Raw genomic sequence first — 19,429 nt, 5'->3', positions numbered from 1 at the left:
TACCTAATTCTATATGGCTGTTAGGCAGTTGATCATTAAATTACTTTCCTATTGCTGAGCTCTTATTTTTTCCAATTTTTACTAGAAGGAATTATAGTAACATCATGCTGCTGAGTTTATCTTCCTTTGTCATGAATCTGAAAACTAAGTCACCCTTCTGTAGAAATGTAAAATACTGATCACCATTGACTCATTCCCTCTTAAACTAAGTATCTCTGTATGTATTTTGTCTATAGGACCAGGAAACGATGATGAGTTAAGACTTAATGTTGTATTACTTTTTGCTTTGATACCATATTACTACTAAATATACGTTGATACCATATTTTAGCGCATAATTAAAAAATTACCGATGACTACATAAACACCGCCTTCTCATAAAATGCTAGTAAACATGGATTGTTATAGTTCTTATAGAAGGCAGGATTCAGTGCATAGAAATAGCAGTTGATTGCGAAGTTAGAGAAGTTTTTACAAACGTTCACTACAAAACTGTGCATTCATCTTTGGCAAGTTATTGTTTTATCTGCATCGAGTTTCTTCATAGCCACAAAATCAACTTTCCCTTCTCAGTATTACCAAGTGAGAAAATCACATGATTCATAGCACTCAGAGATTTTAGACTGCACACTTGAGATGCAGACATTCTGATCTTATCTGGCAACCTCTGTCTTTTGTGCTGTTATGGGGAAAGGCCAGGAACTAGTCCCACCACTATCATAGTGAATAGGTAGATGAGGGAGTCTTTTCTTGGATTTTACTTTAGTTTGACCCCCCTCTGGTGTTACTAATACTCCTGATCTAAAGGAGCTAACCAATTTGAATAATAACATAACTGAAGGCCACATTAGGTATTTATTTTCTTTTGTAATTTAAAGATGTGTTTATAAATTATTTAAAAATCAGGAATTTTTAAATAGAACCTTGCACATTATATTACTTTATATTACTTTATGTGTGTGTATGTGTATACCATAGAATCCAACCCTTGTGCCATACCCATTAAGGGAAATATTTCTGTAATTATGAAGTTGATTGATGAGGATTTTAATTTTGTTCATGACTTCTTTTTTTTAATAATTTTCATGTACTAATGAAGGAAACAAAAGAGAGATCTCTTTTATTTGATATTATCCTTTTATGGGAGAGGTTATTTTTATTTTTATTTAGGGTGATTAGTATAGAAAGTATATTGCCAAAATTATTTTCTGGAAACTGTGTCTCTGCAGAAGAATTTGGTTAAGACTCACGGTATAATTTGCTCTCAAGTGTATTTGTTAGTTTCGTGCAGTGTTTTTTACTCATTAGTCTTCTCATGTCAAGGAGAAAAATTGATACAATCATAAATCCCCTGGACTGTGATATGGACATTAGGAGCATGAGATTCCAGATCAGGAATCTAAAATCTTAGCACCGTCACTTACTGCTTTAGATGGGAAGTTTTCTTCAGTGATTAAATGGGGATAATAACATGATCTATCCGTGAAGATTACTGGGGAGATTCAGTAAGAGCTTAATGTCTAGATTAATCAACTATCAATAAAATGTTTGTAATTGTATATCATTATAACCTCCTCTCCAAAATACTTGAAGTAGTAATATTGAGAAGTTTTTTTTTCTGTCTTATAAACATGAAGTTGGAAGGAAAAAAAAAATGACTGAATTTACACATGAAAAACTGCTCCCAAGAACTTAGTATAGAAATGCTTCTCAAAGTCATTACTACAGCAGGTTATAAGGGATGAGAGTTTACTATGAGAAATTATCTGGAAACATCCCCTATTTTCTATTTTTATTAGTTTGTATTAAGTTTTTATAATCACCATATTATACAAATATGGCTGTGGCATTTTCTAAGTTTTTTTTTAATTTTTATTGTTTACCTGATTAATTAGATGATGGTAAAACTGTCTAGTGGAGGAGGCCTGCCTACCTCACAGAATGAATAAAAGAAAGGGCATTTCAGTAATTCTTCAGGTCTTTATTTTGCACATTTGCAGTTGCAGCCGGGCACTGGGCCAGCATCGAAATGGCTGAGTGATAAAGGGAGCCCTTTTCCATTCCCACGTAGGACTTGTATATCTGGTAGGGATAAGCAAAAGAAAATACGGTAGGGGAGTTGGGTATGCAAAATGCTAATAATACAATTACAAAACTAACTCATATAAATGCAGATGATTGTACTGGCTAATTATTTTTAAAGTTGTTACAACACATCTGGTCTCTGATAGAGAAATAGTTTACCTTATCATATGTTACATTACACAAAGAACTGTGAATGTACCTATCCATGTTATAAGTTGACGTATTATAAACCGAGTCATTTGTCCATTCAAGTATTTATAGAGCATCTATCACGTAACAGGCGTTTTTTGGTACCATGAATGCAGTGTTGAACAAAACAGATGCTGTTTCTATCTCAGAGTGCTTATAGTCTACTGGGAGGTATCGACATTAAACAAAAAATCATATAATTGATAATTACGGACATTCTGTGCTTAAGTTGGATTAAAACATAAACCACTCATGGATTTGCCCAGGGGAGAGAGTTTAATTATAATTTCAGGTAGAGAAAGGTGTATTTGATGAAAGTATTTTCACAGTGGGTGTTATATATGATTAGAAATGTTTCTACCAGGATGCTCAGAGGGGGTGGTTAGGGTTTAGGGGTATGGTAGGGTGAAACCTCCACCCGACCTTGCTTGACTAACAACAGAAGGATGTGAGAAAGCTTTCCAGTGAGGATAAAAACCCAACCCATGCAAATATTTAAGGAATATTGGTCTAAAAGAATGGCAAGTTGTTAGCTAGCCGTAGGCTCTGACATATCTCAGTTGGGCCTTGAATGTGATGTATGATCTGAAGAAATATGGCATACTCTCTGGAAGGTATAGCAAACGAACGCAGGTTAGGCTAGAGAAGCCAGATGTCGGAGCAGGTCTGAGGAATGTCTGGGGAAGACATTTTTTCTCTTAATACCAAAAGGACAAAGAAGTTAGCCCCCAAAGCGATTGTACGGAGAAGGGGGAGCTCTCTATGTAGAGGGAATAGCCAATAGACTGATCTCACCCGAGTTTTGTTACTATGTAATTTGAGACACATTATTTATAAACAAGACCCTAAAGGGATTATTTGACCTCATAAAGGAATTTCAGTCCAGCCTGGAGAAGTTTTTGGTAGATTTCCCAGGAGATTTTCATTACTTTTTACAGATACTTAGTAGCAGAAAAACATAAGGGTCATAACAAATCACAAGCAAAGTTGTTCTTAGTTTGTTATTGCCTGGATGAAGGCAAGTTTAGGATTGTTTCCTTCCCTCCCTCCCTCCCTTCCTCCTGAAAAAACTATATGCCAAGTAAAATTCTGAGAATTGGGGTTCCAAGATGAGCAAGTGCCTGCTGTCATGGACCTTACTTTCTAGTGCAAGAAACAAACAATGTATGTCAGATGGTGTAAGAGCTATGAAGAAAAATAAACCATGATAAGGGGATGGGAAGTCCAAAGAGAGAAGTGCAGTTTTAGGTATAACCGCAGAAGGCCTATCTGAAATACAAACCATGATAATAGTACCTGAGGAAGACCTCTACAGAAAGAACTCCTAAGTGTAAAGACCTGAAGCATGAGTGAGCATGACTGGTTTGGGGAGGAAGTACAAGGCAGCTGGTGGAACAGGAGGGAATGGGCAGTAGGAGAGCAGGCCATGAGCAATTGGAATAGCAATAGGCCAGGTCATGTATGGCATCAAAGAACATGGTGAGGTCCTTGTCTATCTTCCTAAATATGATAGGAAGCCATTGGAACGGGAGCTTTGAGCAGGAAAGTGACATGACTACTTTTTACATTCTTCCTTTTATAAGAATCACTAAGACACTGCTTGAAGAGGACTGCGAATTGCACATTTGGCAAGGATGGGGTTGTTGACACAGACGATGTGTCATTGGGAGTGGTGGGGACAAAGGACTGAATGAAGTGAGTTCGCTTTCAGATGGGAGGTGAGGGGGTGAGGGAAGACTGAAATTCTAGGCAGCTCTTTGCAGTAGCTCTGCAGGAAAGAGTTGTAGAGAAATGGATTGATGGCTGGAAAGGCTTTTAGGCTCTCGAGGGAGGGATTTAAAAAAGGAGATATTATAACCTATTTGTGTACTATCAAGAATAATCCAATAGAGAGTCGAAAACGGGTAATTCTAGAGAGGGAAGAATTGTAGAAGCAAAGTCTTAATTGCATGTTAGTTTCTTATATTATACTGTGGAAGTAACCTACATCTTGCAGTAATTAATATGAATTCTAAAGTCAACTTACTGGATTGGCAGAATATTTAGAAAAAAAAAAAGATACATGATGGAAAATGAAAGGAAATGCAAAAACAGCAGATAATGATCTAGGGTTGACAATGAAAAGCAGACGAATGAAAGTTCAGTACAATTTGGGTTCATTGAAAATTATAAAAATGATACCAGAATTAAGATCAGACATTTCTCATTCATCACCTCGTGGAAAGTAAAGAATAATTCAAGACAAAATATAAACTCCAAATAATTTGCATTTGTCACTTAAAAACTACTTTTTATATTTGAGTATTAATAGATGTTACACTTTAGAAATTCATAATACTTAAAGAGCAATACCATAACCAGTCTGTGAAAACCCAGCTAACAAGCCAAAAAAAAGTGGACGTATCTCCTCCCTCCCTTGTCCCAGATGGTCCTTTTCTCCGTGTAGCTGAAGAAACAGGTAATAGCACCGTGATGCCCAGGAATGAGGGCCAAGCGAGGGCGTGATTGATCCGGGGCTTTGGAATAATCAGAACTGAAAAAGCCTCATGCAGCAAGGTGGGTACTTCGCCGTTGCCCAGTTTTTCTCCTTGACCACTATCCCATTCTTCTGTCCATGTGACCATCATAAATAGATTGCCTAAGGACCAGAGTTTGGCTCCAGTTTCCTGTGCAGCCACATTTTCTCCCATACAAATGCAATCCCAACAGTGCAGTCTGCCAGAATTTTACACAACATATTTATTGCATTAAGACTATTTTTAATGGTGTCATACTTGAAAAACAACTTATTATGGGTGATGAGCACATTATTCCTGACAAAGCAGTTATGCTATTAGATCCTTGAGTAGAAAGTACTTTTTTCCCTAGAATATCTGAGTAGATTGTGTTGATACTGCTGTAAAGAAACCAACCCCATTTCGGCATGTACTTCCTTTGGTCATCTTTTTTAAGAGTGGGTTTTTTTGTTTTTTTTTTTGGATGCAGTGAAGAATCCTCCAAAAATATACTGTATTTTCATAGCACTCATTCAGGAGTTTCAAAGGGATGTGGTCGTGGGCAAATTTGAAATACTCACACCCCATTTTCTTCCCTACAAGCTGTTGCTTTTCTCAGCAGCCAACAGGAAGAAGCCACAAGTGTATTTTTAGTCCTGTGCCATTTCTATTTGTGAAAGGAAATATGGTCATTGCAGTGATTGCTGCGAAGCTAGTTGGAGAGGATGACTCTACTTCCCCTGACCATTGAGTGTGGCTATAGTTTTGCTCCCATGAAACTCCCCATTTTCAGATCTCCACATCTTCCATTGTCTGCTGCTGTCACCTCTCTCACTTGGTGGTGTTAAAGATGTCTTATTTCAGGTGATGATCCGTCTGTCACGGACTCGCTTCCTCTGTCTCCCGTACACATGCATGTCCTCTTTTCGTTCACTATTCAGTGGAATCCGGTGTCATCTGTCCATATGACCAGAATAGTGCCAGGCAGCTGACCTATGCCTGTGTGTATGGTTGTCTTCTTGAGTGATCGAACTACCACAGCGTCCTTTGGCAAATGTATTCTTCTACTTGTGCTTAATTATGAGCACTTCTAGATAGAGATTCATAGTTGAGGTCTGCGTTTGGTTTTTGTTGACGAACCATTTAGTTACTTATGTTCTTTCATTAATATATATTTTTTAATGCTGCCTTTTGGGAAGTGGGACTGGCATGTCACTGACTTTGGTTTATTATTCTTAAATAGAGACTTTGATAGGACTTGAGTGTTTCACTACTGTTATTAAAAGTAAAAGCAGGAACTTGTTAAAGAGTGAGAAAAGCAGGCAGCTAATACTAATGAAAGACTGAGTTGTAAATAGGAGTTCAGAATATTTTATACAGATGCATAGGTCATTGTGTTTATGTGATTTTCAACAAGGAGTAGAAATTTATCTTTATCTTCACTTCTGGGCATGTGCAAGAGCTTGAATAGCTTCCTTCAAAAAAAAAAACTGGCTTCTTCTGTTCTTGTTGATCTGAAATACTGCAGTCTTCTAATTCCTCTGCTTCTTCTGGCATAGACTGGTTTGGTTCTAAGAGTTGACAGTAATAACTAGGTCACAGAGAAGGCAGAAATTGTCTAAACTATTGTAAGAGAATTAGCAGAAAAGAGAAAACTCTAAGTAAGCTCCTTGTAAACTGTAAAATGTCGAAGAGTGAGTTTGATTGGCTTCTCCGCGCCACCCCGCCCCCAACCTGCCCCCACCGCCTCAGTTAAATAAAAGAACAAAGGGGAAACAAGAGAAAAAGGAGAGAGTAAGGAAACTGGGTGGAATCCACATTGAGAGAGAGATGAGACTTCACTCAGAGGTCGATATTACCTAGGGAGGGGAAGATCTAAATCAGAAAAATCATCTATTAAAGTAGTTAAAGCAAGAGGTTAACAAAATGGTCTTTGTATTCATTCTATTACAAACTGTTAGCTACCACAGCATTTTTAACCTGTTGGATAAGTTCGTTTTTTAATACAAAGATTGAATTTATGTTGAAATGAATACATGCTTAAATATGATATTTTACTAATAAATATTCTCATGCAGTTGCTACATTCATTTTTCACCACACCTGAGAAGCTTCTCAGGTGATATTTAATACGTTGAACATTAGGTATTGGGTTTTGAAATATAATAGCTTTCATTTCCTTTGCGGTTTCATTTTTTAGAAACAAATTTTTTCTCTTCTGAAACATATGAAGTTATCATATATAATAAATATAAAAGTATAGTTCTCACTTAAATATAAAGCTTTTGATTTCAAATAGTACAGGTGCTAGCATGCCAGAAGGAAGTTCTTACTTTGCGTATTAGATTGCAGGTATTTATAGAATTAGTTTGATGGTTTTTGAATGTATATACTCATTCAAGAGACCTTTGGAAACCTATCCAGCCATCTAAATATATCTGCATGTCAAATCACTCTTAAGACCTATAGTAACAAATGAAGAAGGAAGACCGTAAGATCTAAGAGGGAAACTTGGCCTTAAAATTATTGCTGGCACTATTTTAAATTGGCCTTTTAATTATTTACAACTCTCTGGCTGTAGTTTCTCTTCCTTATTTTTTCTTATTCCCTTAATAATACTTTTTCTGTTCCAAGCTCTGTAACTGTTTTCTCAGTTCTTTCTCTTTGCCTGTTCTCCATTGTTAATTGAGAATTTGATTAACTGATATTCTTTGTGTTCTTTAGAAACGAACAAGATGATATTTGCCTATCTAATAAATAAAAGAACTACCAATTTACAGAGTAATAATCACATACTCGATTTTTCTCCAGCTACCTTAAAAAAATTTTTTTTAATGTTTTTATTTATTTTTGAGACAGAGAGAGAGAGAGCATGAGTGGGTTAGGGGGGTGAGAGAGAGGGAGACACAGAATCCAAAGCAGGCTCCAGGCTCTGAGCTGTCAGCACAGAGCCTGACACAGGGGTCGAACTCACGGACTGTGAGATCATGACCTGAGCTGAAGTCAGGCGCTCAACCGACTGAGCCACCCAGGCGCCCCTCCAGTTATCTTTATATAGAGGGAGATATGCTACCCTGATTGACCAGTTGTATGTGCTCTTCATGACCAGTGGCTTCACCATCTTTTTTCTTCTACCTGTTAATTCATTTATTCAACAGATTTTTATCGAACTGATTATATGGCCAAGAATATCCCCTGCTCCCAGATATGGAGATTTTTCAAATAACTCCTCTTAAAAGTCAGCTCTACTTTACAGCACACTGAAGCACTATTGTTCATACTGTGGGTGTTTTTCCTGTTGATGAATCTTGAAATCAATTTGGTAGTTCATAATCAGCAGTTTTAAAGAAATAAAATGGAGATTTCTTAAAAATCTGAGCATATCACCCAAATAAGTATTATATCATGAAACTTTGTTGAGTAATCTATTAATTTACATACCCGTGAATGTGGTACTGTAAGAGTGTATGTGTGTGCACTGAGTCATGTTGAGATATGTATTTCTTGCTGTGGTTCCTGTCCAGAAAGCTTGAAAAACACTGCAGTGGATTTCTCACCTTTGCCTCAGCCCCTTTCTTCTTCCTTTCTCCTTCCTGCACCTCCTGCATACTCTCAAAGTATCTGCCATGGCTCCAAATTTTTTCTCTGCCTCTCACTCTTCACTTCCTTCCATTTACTTATCTTCCTTCTCCCTGTTGGTCTTTTCTGTCTCTCCCCACTACTCACCATTCTACCTATTTCTGAATCTCTGTTCCTTTTTTTCATCTGTATCTCACCAAATCACCAATCCTAGAACTGTAAATTATGGAACTAAGCCACTTATGTTGAAAATGACAGTCTTTGTACTGCCATCTAGTGGTAGAACTTAAAAGAAAAGCAAGAGTCTATAGCCTAATTATTTTGATTGCTCCCAGATTTTCCCGTCTAGCTTAGGGTTGTGAGGGAGTACAGTGACCATGCCCTTTTCAATTAAAACTTGAACCTAAATTTGAAACATAATTTACCTACTTCATTTTTAGAGCTCTAGTATATGAAATACATACTTTTTAGAAGAGACTATATTTAATTTGGACAAGGAAAAAAAAAAAGTGTGGCTCCTACCCACTTGTCCCACTTTCCGTCTTGTAGATTTGTATGTGACTTCTGTTTAGTAGAAATAAAATGTTAAACTCTCTGTGTATCTATGCTTGTTTTTTTTTAAACTATAGTTTATGTTTGTTGGATAAATGGAAACATACATATGCCAACTTGTGTGCTACTAACAAGTTTTGCTGAATGTCATAGAAGAAAAATAAAAGATAAGTGGAGAGTTATTTCTGAGACAGCAAGAACTCAAGAAGACAAAAAATAGAATTTGGTGAAACTGGAATAACTTGGAGAATTCATCAGAGGAACTTCCTCCTCAGTAACTAGGGGCTTAGAGGAAGTTCAGTAGAAACAGGGTAGAATTAGAAAGATAATCTCATGGTTTATGGGTTTCTCAGTTTCCTGGGGGAAAGATAGACTTATTGGGACATAATGGGGGTGAACCACACTAATAATAAGCTCCTCAGTTGACAAAAACAAGTTGTTTGTATGTGTATGTATGTTTACGTAAACATAAGTTTATATGTGGTATATACTGCTAGATTAAAATAGGTTGGGGTCTCCCAAAATCCATGTAAGCTTCATTAGCTACTGTTTTCCCAACACATTTCTTTGTGCCTAACACTAGTTAGTGCTCAGTAAATATTTATTGAAGATATGAATGAACAAATGAATAAATTAATGTAGTCTGACATATGTACAATGTTTTATTCGAGATGCTAAGGAGTGCTGTGGCAGTGTTGGTCTATAGTCCTAAACCTTAACCATAAAAGGATGTCTCATGTCCAGGAATGGCTCATGTCCCACCTACCGTTTCCATGGCTTTCCGTGATGACAAATCTACCTTTGTCCATACACTTTCCTTTCCCTGGAAGGCCCTTTCTTTCTCTGGCAAAAGACCTGGCATGCAGAAAGAAAGAAAGAGAGAAAGAAAGGGTGGGGAGAGGAAGGGAGGGAGGGAAGGAGGAAGGAAGGAAGGAAGGAAGGAAGCAAGCCAGCCTTTTTTTCTGGAAAGGTACATACTAAATTATAAGGCAAGTATATATATATGTATAATATATATAATTATATGTATATATTATACATATATATACATATATATATACATATACATTATACATATATATATGAAATTTTATTTGTGTGTGTGTGTGTGTATATATATATATATATAGGCTCAATATATTTGACTCAATATATAACATAACGTATAACTATATTATAATGATATCTGTATCATTGTGTTACTGCCTTATCCAGTGTCTGGCATTCAATAAACAGTTAAGTGTTTGCAGACTGAATGAAAACCATTCCCAAAGCTGTTACTATTTTATGTCATTGGGCCATCTGCAATTCCCTGGCATTCTTGAGCATATTGCTGTTTCCAAATTTGTTTTATTTCATAGTACTTAATGTTAAAGAATGATATTTGGTGTACATTATAGATGCTTGCTGTGATTTTGATTTTAATAGTTTCTAGAATTGAGCCCCCGTGGGTGAGAAGTATTCGTATGACTTCAACATGTTCTTAATGAAAAGATATTGCCGTGTGAAAATTATAGTCAGTTCTTATTTATCCTTTTACCCTCAGGTAAAATATTTTACCTGTGAAACTAGGATAAATAGTGTCTTTGATTGGAGCCAGGCAATTAATAGAGTCTGCTATAGGTTTCTTATATAACAGTAACACCAATTTCATTTCCTAGTCAGGAAGAAACAATTATACCTCCTACCCCACTGCAGTTAACCATGTCAGCATCGTAGTACCATAAAATCTCAATAAAATCTGAAAACTGTGGAGTATGGATAATCCCACTATAAATTGTAATAAAAATTACCCCTCCAGACTCTATATTCTCTCCATTAAGTTCATAGACACTGTCTCTTTGTACATAAAGTTTTATGAAATAAATCGACCAGTTCCCCCGTCCTTACCAGATAGCATGCTGTTTTGATTTAAAAGCTGATAATGGTACAATCAGATTTTGGTGTTCGCAGTGCATTTTAAAAACATAAATTTCATCTAACGAACCTTAAGTAGAAGGAAAATGCTACTTTTATTTGCACTACGCAGTGAATATCTCTTGGTGAGAAAGAATAAACGACATATTTACCGTGGTGGGCCTATTTGTTGCAGCCATAAAACAAAGATTTGGTTTCCTGCCACAGATCTCTAATCTTAAAGGTATATTAAGCAAACCCGAGCACAAACCTGAAACAGCTTTGTCTGAATTGTTTCAAATCTGTGTTGAGAAGGAATTGTCAATTTTGTGATTGCATTTTTGTCCCCCCCGTGCTAAATCCAAGGGCTCCCTAATCATTTCTGGTGTGGCCTTTGTCAGGAGTGGATGCTTTAAATCAGTCCTCTATAAACACAGAGCCCTTTAAGACAGAGGAACCATTCAAGAGACCTAGGTTGTAAATCCCCAGAGAACATGAATTAGACTCTAGACAAAGTCATCTGTTATAATGAAGGTAGAGTAGGTCACATTTGAGGTCGAAAGTTAAAGAAGCATAAGGTTTTGCTACTCAGAGTAGGTGGAAGTGTTCCAGACCAGGAAAAGTGAACAATGAGGGCAGAGAATGGAGGGGACATAAAGAATAAAGAATCGTGTGGTTTTACTGAATTGTAGGCTGTAATGCACTCATACACACATACGTCGCCTAGAATATAAAACACGTACCGCTTGCATGATATATGCTACGAATTACTTACAGAAGAGGATCTGAGATCCTTTCTCTGAAAAGTAAAACCTTTTAGCTCTTAGTTTAGATATACTTCTTACATCCTTTGTGAACGTGATTTTCCAGCTGGGCATAGAGAGAAAGTAGCGAATAAACTGCAAAGGAAAAATAGCTGAGAGGAATATTTCTCAATTTTTATTTTTATGACTTGGATCCCCTGAAATGTTGTCTCAGTAGATGTTTTCATGTTTTCCCAGTGGCCACAAGAATGCTGTAGCTTTTCACTTTCTGTAGTTTCCCTTAATAAAGGAAAATAGACCGACTGGTTTTGCATTACCAATCTACCAATGCTCCATACCCTCGGAGATTCTCATATGCCAGCCCCTTGCCCAAATTTGGAAACTCCCTTTAGTAGGTGAGCTGAGAGCAAAAAGTGGCACCTAACAAAGAAGGTGTGAAAATTATTATTAAAATAAGAACTTGAAAAATCACAGCAAGGTCTTTTGGGATTAGAGTAAATAGGCTCACACAGCTCTTTAGTCCTTGGAGATAATACTTTATTACAGCACAATAATTGCTTTTGAAATAATGACCATTAGTAATGAAAGAAAGGTTAAATTATGGTCAGTCTATTTGAACTAGGCAACAAAGAAAGTAGGTAATAAATCTTATACAGATATTTATTAAAAATCATTTAAATAATTAACCTTTATTGAATGCCTATATGTTCTTTGTGCTTTACATACATCATCTTTAAGTCTTACAATAACCGATGTATGGGTATTAGGGCCTGTCTTTTACAGATAAGAAAACTGAGACTCGTGTCCCTTCCTCTGCTCCTTATAAGGAACACAGCTTCTTAGTGATAGAGCCTTCAATAAAATCAAAATATCTTAATGCCCTCAAGCTACTGGCCATAGTTGGACTTGATGCTTAAAGAGGTATGCCTGGGTTATGTAGAAAATTCATCAGTACAAATCCAATTCTATCTTTTTTCAAGTTAGATATGTTGTATTTTTAAGGAATGTTAATTTTTGTCAAGGCTTAAAATTTGTTATGTATTAAATCTATAGCTCTATATCTGCCTATCTATAAGTTGCATGAAGTAATTCCATGTTGCTAAATATTGGCATTACCGTATTCTGTATTTTCATTTGTCCAGCATCTCGCAGCATTGAAAACAGCCTCGAGCTGTAGGTTAACATTTCTAGGTGTGGGGGAATTTTGTCAAAGTGTGGTTCACTGAGTTTCAGAGATCGACATCTCTGTCACTTTTAGACATATCTGGTCCCTGCCTGGAGCTCTCTTGAGCAGAGAATTGGTTCGACAGACATATACAACACAGACATGCCTGTTCTGTCTTGCCTCATTTGGGGTCATGATTATTTTCTGAAAAACACAAATGGAAGCCACAGAATAAAAATGCAGCCAGCATTTATTATTACTGTTATAATTATATTTATTTTTCTTAGATTAATGAGTTCAATAAAATTCCAAGCGCTAGCCAATAGCTAATAATCATTATAGCATTACAGTTTTAGAATTATCCTAGCTTATACAGCAGATGTTCCAGAATGCCTTTTTTAAAATTGGAAAATAAATTCCATAAAATGTGTGTTTGGTTACAGAGAATAGCTTCATAGTAAGATCTGACGTTTTCCCATTTTCGTTTCTCTTCAGAGTCTCAAATAGTATCTTTTCTATGTTTTTTGTAGATCTCATTTTATTAGGTGTATCAAAGAGTAAAGTACCTTATATGCTGTCCAGAATTGATTGGTATCGTGATATGGGATAGCAGGTATTTTCCAACACATTCTCAAAGTGACGGTTATAATGGAACAGAATCCATTTATCATCCAACAAATGAGCACTAACTGGTGAGGCACTGCTTGCTTAATGGCGTTGTTGTACCCATTGGTATAATCTACAGTAATCAAGGTGGTATAACCTCCAATTACATGTTTTATCGTCTCATTATCCACCTTGCAAGTAAAATAACGACTAACAGGCCCATTTCTCTCCTTCCTTGGCCACTTGTGATCATTTTTTATAGTAATCATCATCATAAGCCCCTCATACTAAAAAATAACCCCCTTTCAACTGTAACTTAAATCAGCTTTAACTGTGTAATTTTCTATATCTGATATAAATGGAAGATTACAGCTTTTTCAGTTTACAAGCCTAAATAAGCCACTGAATGGTTTATAGCTATTTTTCAGGGTTGTGCTCTGTATTTCTAACTACGATAAACATTGGGAGTAGAATTATCCTTCCTAACAGCAGAGTAAGCCATCACAGACTCCTGTACTACTTGATAAGATTATACCATTGCTTTTTCACAGAAGATGTAAGGAGCATCAGCCATATTGTTACCATCTAGCCAGTGGGTGATTTGTGTAGAGGTCTTGAATATTTGTAGGCTGTAAGATGCAGTGGCCATCTCCTATCCGGGCATGCTAGAGTAGGCTCAAAGAACACCTTGGTGTACTATACCTTATTTACGCATGTATATATAAATGCACACACGTGAACATGCACAGACACGTGTATTTGTGTATACATGTTCACACGTTAAAACTGATACCACCTAGAAACTATTGTACTTTATAAACTAAATGAAATTGGTTGGCTTATCATAAACTTATTTATTGCCTATGGTATGCCATTTATATGGAGGAAAAGTCTTCATATTTGTTATTTAAATTATTTATTATTTAAATGGGATGATTATAGCACCGATTTGTTTTCTTTCTTGCTTTCTTTTTATCAAAACAAAACAAAACCAAACCCTGAACTGCCAGTAGTGTTACTGAACGGTAATAAAAACATTTGAGCTGCTTTTATTAAAAAACAAAAACTTAATCCCCATTTTTTTTAACCTTTTGCCTTATACAGGAATTGTTCCATGTTTTCCTTTTTGTTTACTTAGCCGTTTGATTCAGTGCACGTATATGATTCAGCCACATTTACGATGCACAGATGATGCCCACGAGAAGCTTATAGCTGAGTGAATGGAGGAGGCAAAGCAGCTATAATGGGAAGTTCTGTCACACAGATAAGTGTAGACACACACAGGCAGGTCACAAAGGAAGGGGCACAAAGCTCAGTGGTTGGGAGGGGTGGTGATCATTTCAGAAGGATTTTTCTTAGAGGACAGTGTGTGCTTGCCTTATCCACATAGGTAAAAGGAAGAAGGAAAGGCATTTAAAAAAAAAAAAAGATGCATAATCCTGGAAATATGAAAGAAGGAGTTATTGTGTGCCAAGCTGGGGCATCTATATGAACGGGATGCTACAGGGCGAGCGCTTGTAAGTCGGTGGGTTAGCATATGGGGGCAGGTGAGAATTTGCAAAGGCCCACCCAGAGGCAGTGCCAGTGCAAATCCAGTGGACAGAACTTGTTGCCCAAATGGATGTTGAGGACAAGGGAAAAGATAAATGTAGAGAATTCCCAAGTTCTCGTTTTGGCAACTGCCACATGTTGAGAAAGGTTAGTGGAAAAATGTATGAATTGAAAGACGGTACTGAGAATTTTACCCAGGAAACAACATAAAGTGGAAAAATCAACAAAAACAACAACAGAAAAAGATGCGAGATATGAATTGACGTGTTCCAAAGTTGATCTAAAAGGATGTGTATAAAATAGGAGTAGGTAGAACCTGTTACTCAGAAAGCAATATTCAGAGAAATACGGGGATTTGGAAAATTAGGGAAGCCATGACTCTTAGAATATAGTTGAATCAGTAAAGATAAATCCGCATCCAGACACACAGCCCTGAAATTGGCAGGCATGAGTCCTAAAGAAAATCTCAAAAGTTTATCAACAAAGGAATTAAAGAAAAACAAAGACTATCAACAGCAACAACTGCCAGAGAGCAAGTCAGTCATCTCTTCAGAGGACTGAGTGAGGGATCCTGGAATTCTCTTCTCAGCTAGATTCACTTGCCAGCAAAATAAAATTTATTTCAAGCATATGTTGGCTAAGAGTTTACCACGCACACAAATTTGCTGAAAGAACTTAAGGGTATGCTTTTGAAGAAAGAAAACCCAGAAGAAGAGGTGAGCCTAGAACTTGTTTTAAAAGTATAAGTCAATACCTACAAAAAAGAGAAGAAACAAATTTCAATTAACTCTTGGAAATGGAACATGAATCAAAATTCCAAATTGTAATGAAGAAGAACATGGGGGAAGGTGGGAGTGTTCACTGGGTAGTGCTAGCATGCTAAGTCCTGCTTGTGTTTGGGAGGAGAAGAGATGCACAGACTGACTTGAGACTTTAGAAAAATTTTAAATGAAAGAAGGTAAAGAAATCTCAAATGCAATTTTAAGTGAACATAAATTGTAGAATATGATCTCCCTATATACAGTTTTTCAAAGAACAAAACTGTATTCATTTATTGATATATATGCAGTTAAAAGATAAAAACTTAAATACACCAGGATACTATGGAAGAAGGAAACGAATTAGTAAACAACAACTTTTTCTGTAATATTTTACTTTTTTTAATGACCTGAAATACTGAAAATGTTAGGATTTTTTTTTAATCCGTTGGGAGAATAAATAGGTGTGGAATTCCATATTTGTGGGGAAATTTCTTAAATAAAAATGATGTGAAAGAAAGCTATAAATAATTTATAAGCAAGTTTATGAGAAAGAAAATAATGGATCGTATGGTAAATGGTTCTTAATGTTTTATCTTTCACACCAAATGTTGTTGGCTGTGAGAGACAATGGAAAGAAGAACTTTTCAGGATTTGGAGTAGCTGAAAGAGAAAAAAGAATATAAATGCTGAAGAGTTGATTTGGCCCCTGACATCTTTTTTAATTGATCGTATAAATGTGGTAGACACCAAGGAAGATCCCCGTCATTAGCATGTGAACTTGCGTGGATTATAACGAACCATCCTGGCCTCTCAGATCTCTGCTTGGCCTCAGGGACAGCTCATGCTTAGTGCTGAGGAGGTGACTTGGCAGCTTTGATTAAGGAAATCAGGGTAAATGATGTTTGGAATGCATATTATTAGGACATTATAAATTTTAGAAGTAATCCAAACGTAAGTGTCACTGGCTTTTACCAATTAAAAAAAATCTACATTTCTTTATTACCATGTTCAAAGAAAACACACTATCACACTTTGTGTTTAACACCTAAATATACCATCCTCAAGCATAACCCAGTCTACCAGACATTTGCCTTGGAAAACCCAAGACCTCACCCTCCATGATAGCCTGTGTCTTCTTCAGAAACTCTCTTTTCACAGAACCTAGATGGACTTTCATAGAGAAGTTAGTTGTAAACCCAGCTTAAAGTTAAGAAAGCAAAAAAGACTAATGTGTACTTTCCATATTCTCTCTCAATATAGCGTATATTAATAGTGTTCTCAAAATATTTATGCTGCCTGGCCCATCTCTAGGCAGAATTACAGCTTTGACCTTGTTCTTCCAGAGTCATTTCTGGAGTCCACATCACCTGCCTGTATGGGCTTCTTCCCTACCCCATGTCTGAGGGTTGCATCTCTGGACTCAGAAAGAGGTCTGAGCAAATGAGCCCCAATGTAATGGATGTACCTGAGGCCAGAGGAAGTATGATCCGTTTCTTGGTGTAGGGATCTCACCAAAATCCTCAGAGACTTGCTAATTTATTATCTCAAGGGGAGGGGAATGGTTAGTAAAGCGTCAAAATAACGTCTCTAAAATCAAACAAAACAAAACAAAAAAGCTTGTTAGGGATCGGTGGAAACTAATAGACTTATCCTTTCTTACAAAAGCATACCAAACATAGACATGACACGGAAAGCACCTTTAATCCAGTTTTACAAGGCAAATTCCTCTCTTTGGAGTTGGCATAAAATGAGGACATGAACAAGCACACGCTTCAACCTACATGGAAACAGAGGAAAATATGTAGCAATACTTCCTTTTTGGCGCAAAGATATATACAGGTCATTTTCGAATACAAATTCACCCCAGGTTAGGACAATGCAAAGCCATAAATTAGAAAGAGAAGAGTCAGCACCTACATTTGCCCTCATAAAGCAAATTTACCTTCCATGATTTTAACACAGTAGACATCACAGTAGCATTCACAGATAAAACGTCTAAGATTTCTGTATTTCTCAAGTGTCCCCCAGAAGTCTGGTATGCAGTATAGATATTTTGCTAAATTACAAGTTTGAGTCATGGGAACATGGGAGTCTGTTCATGAGTGAGCCTCCCAGCTACGGGACTCGTCTTAGTGGTGCTTTGTGCCCTCTGCTTGTGCCCCACAAAGCAACTCTTGTGAGTTGTTTGTGGAGAAGAATATATGCATGGGTATGTGTAAATTACCAATCAAATGAGAAAGAAAACGCTCATATATATTTTTTAATGATTGATATGAGGATGAGCACAAGAAGTCTAAAACTAGATGGAAATGTGTTACAGGGTGCGAGGACAAGTGTGACCATTTTTGAACCCAAGGAGAGGGAATGTCTTTTTTTGTTGTTGAGGGAAAGAAAGCGTGTGAGGTCGGGAGTGAGAGCATAGGTGAAGGGCAGAGAGAGAGGGGGAGGGCAGAGAGAGAGGGGGAGATAGAATCTTAAGCAGGCTCCATGCCAAGCGTGGATCTCATGACCATCACTCTCATGACCATGAGATCATGACCTGAGCCAAAACCAAGAGTTGGAGGTTTAACCGACTGAGCCACCCAGGCGCCCCAGGAAAGAGAAAGTCTTAAGAAGAGGCCAGAAGTGACAGTGAAAAGGGATAACGGGCAGCCTTGGAAGCCATAGAAAGGTTCTGTGGCATGTGCAAATAATTCACAAATTTGAGAATTTTTGATGGTCTTAGAACATATCTTCAAGAATTTTAAGGGTCTCCCACATAGAGGACAGGTGAAATCACTATTATAGATTATGACTTAACTTGTAATCTAGCTGGCTTAAATATATCCTAAAAGGAGGCATGGAGAGCAAAGTATTTGAAAGGTAGGATGGCAACAGCAACACTGATTCTAAATGTGCCATAGTAGTTGTGCATGCCAACTTTGTTGGTTTTCTGCAGGCCACAGCACCTAACTAAGACAAGGACCATGACTCAGTGGTACTTAAACTTACTATAGCAGATCTCAGTCTGTTTCATGAAAGATTTAATTGTATCCAGTCTACGAACCAATAGAGCAAAAAGACCAAGTGAAATAAGAAGAGTGAATTAAAAGGCCATGGTATAATGCCTAAAATCTCTCCGCATTCCACATGAACATGAGTTTGGTGATTTCATTATCTACCATACGCGCTCACCACAAAATCACTTTTTTAGTAAGCGTTTAAAATCATCCCTGCTTAAAGTGGATTCACTTGAATAAATTGATGGAAGCTGGTTAGCTTGGGTTTTGAGCAGTAATGAATTGACAAAATGGAAAGAAACAGGAAATGGTGGTGTCGTGATTATCTCAGAGGGCTCCTAGAGTTCAAGGCTCTTAGCCGACTCTGGAGAGTTGTATAAGGTTACCAAGCATAGTGTAAAAGCCCACTTATTAATGGAAAATTTTATGAACTCTTTAATCACAAAAGCCTTTTGTGCTCTAAGACATATTTCCAGTGAAATAAGACAGTTGTAAATCTGTGTTCATTTTCTTTTTACAAATATGAAAAGTAGTTTTAGTCATGATTCTTTAGAAAAATGAAACCTAGTCACTGTTGTAATACTCTCAACAAACGTTAATTTTTAAGCTGTATTTTAAATGATTAAATTCCTTCATTGAAGTTTCCAAGCAGTAGCTCATATTATAGAAATGATAGGTATGTTTAACTATTTAAAATATTTTCCTGAAGGAAAAGAAAAGCCTGTTAAATGTAATTTAGGTAAAAAGTGACGAAAAGTTACAAACATTTCCATTTCTATGTCATTCA

At 36.8% G+C, this 19,429-nt stretch overlaps 1 protein-coding gene across 9 annotated transcripts in view; it reads left to right on the top strand.

The window, feature by feature from the left end:
• The window catches only part of KLF12 (Kruppel like factor 12), a 1,146,238-nt gene that overhangs the window by 1,001,430 nt on the left and 125,379 nt on the right, over positions 1 to 19,429 (top strand). The window lies entirely within an intron of this gene.

Source organism: Panthera tigris, chromosome A1 (assembly GCF_018350195.1).
Source record: "Panthera tigris isolate Pti1 chromosome A1, P.tigris_Pti1_mat1.1, whole genome shotgun sequence".
Lineage (NCBI taxonomy): Eukaryota > Metazoa > Chordata > Mammalia > Carnivora > Felidae > Panthera > Panthera tigris.
The sequence above is the reverse complement of the archived record's forward strand: the minus strand, read 5'-3'. Positions and strand labels throughout refer to the sequence as shown.